Raw genomic sequence first — 2,181 nt, 5'->3', positions numbered from 1 at the left:
TATATCAGAATGTAGTGTCTCTACTTTAAAGAGTCCTCTCCTGCTGATGTTCAGGTGTATATCAGTATGTAGTGTCTCTACTTTAAAGAGTCCTCTCCTGCTGATGTTCAGGTGTATATCAGAATGTAGTGTCTCTACTTTAAAGAGTCCTCTCCTGCTGATGTTCAGGTGTATATCAGTATGTAGTGTCTCTACTTTAAAGAGTCCTCTCCTGCTGATGTTCAGGTGTATATCAGTATGTAGTGTCTCTACTTTAAAGAGTCCTCTCCTGCTGATGTTCAGGTGTATATCAGTATGTAGTGTCTCTACTTTAAAGAGTCCTCACCTGTTGATGTTCAGGTGTATATCAGTATGTAGTGTCTCTACTTTAAAGAGTCCTCTCCTGCTGATGTTCAGGTGTATATCAGTATGTAGTGTCTCTACTTTAAAGAGTCCTCACCTGTTGATGTTCAGGTGTATATCAGTATGTAGTGTCTCTACTTTAAAGAGTCCTCTCCTGCTGATGTTCAGGTGTATATCAGTATGTAGTGTCTCTACTTTAAAGAGTCCTCTCCTGCTGATGTTCAGGTGTATATCAGTATGTAGTGTCTCTACTTTAAAGAGTCCTCTCCTGCTGATGTTCAGGTGTATATCAGTATGTAGTGTCTCTACTTTAAAGAGTCCTCTCCTGCTGATGTTCAGGTGTATATCAGAATGTAGTGTCTCTACTTTAAAGAGTCCTCTCCTGCTGATGTTCAGGTGTATATCAGTATGTAGTGTCTCTACTTTAAAGAGTCCTCTCCTGCTGATGTTCAGGTGTATATCAGTATGTAGTGTCTCTACTTTAAAGAGTCCTCTCCTGCTGATGTTCAGGTGTATATCAGAATGTAGTGTCTCTACTTTAAAGAGTCCTCTCCTGCTGATGTTCAGGTGTATATCAGTATGTAGTGTCTCTACTTTAAAGAGTCATCTCCTGCTGATGTTCAGGTGTATATCAGTATGTAGTGTCTCTACTTTAAAGAGTCCTCTCCTGCTGATGTTCAGGTGTATATCAGTATGTAGTGTCTCTACTTTAAAGAGTCCTCTCCTGCTGATGTTCAGGTGTATATCAGAATGTAGTGTCTCTACTTTAAAGAGTCCTCTCCTGCTGATGTTCAGGTGTATATCAGTATGTAGTGTCTCTACTTTAAAGAGTCCTCTCCTGCTGATGTTCAGGTGTATATCAGTATGTAGTGTCTCTACATGTCTCCATGCTTTAATGTTCAAAAAGCTCTTTATTTTTCTCATACTGTCTGTGCTGCAGCACCTCTTTTCACCCTCTGTCTGAAACCAGAGCCCAGTCTGCTCTGATTGGTTAGCTGGCCGGCTCTGTTGTGATTGGTCAACCGTTTAGAGATGTCCCGCCCCTTAGCCTATCACGTACAATGTGTTGGAGCGCTAGCCAATAGGAGTGCGAGTGTTAGATAGTGGTGTCAGCATGTCCTAGAAGTATAAACAAAGAAGTCCAATTGAAGCGTTTCAGGCATTGTTGTCAAAATCTCTGTTGATATCATATATTTGCCTAAATGTTTGTCATAGCACCACAGTGGAGAAGAGGCAGTAATCCCTGGTCACGTGTTCCCATCAGTGCCAATCTGAGCTGCAGCCAATTAATCTGTGTAACTAGAGTCATGTGTCTCGGAGCATGTGCCAATTATAACCTTTCTAATTAAAGACAAAAGCCAGATGTTAGTCTGTGTTAGTGGGTTTTTTCTCCAGTGGTAAAGTGCTTCTGACAACCTTGGTAAGAACCCAGCTCCAGAGAAAAGTATGACATAGGAGCAAATTGCAGAGACAGTAGCAGAAAACAGGGAAGGTAAGGAAGAGCATGAGAGAAATCTGGGATGAGGTGGAGAAGGGAAGCAGCAGGTTGAGAAACAAAGGGAAACACAACACAAAGTACAGTGGGCGGTTTTTGAATCTTCCAAAGGGAAAAGTGATTACTGCCAGACCTTAGGGGAGGAGGAAGGCTTAGAGAGGGGCTTCATTTGAGTGCTAATGTAGAGACCACTGTATAGAGTCCTCATCTGCTACACCTCAGTCTGCTTTAAAGACTACATACAACTCTTGACGTCACATTTTAATTTGTTGACTATCTCTGAGGCCTTAAGCTTGGCATTTTTGCCACTACTGTCATTGTCAGTAAAAAAAGAAAAGCGATCT

This window comes from Notothenia rossii, assembly GCF_949606895.1.
Source record: "Notothenia rossii genome assembly, chromosome: 4".
Classification (NCBI taxonomy): domain Eukaryota; kingdom Metazoa; phylum Chordata; class Actinopteri; order Perciformes; family Nototheniidae; genus Notothenia; species Notothenia rossii.
Note: the sequence above shows the minus strand (reverse complement) of the source record.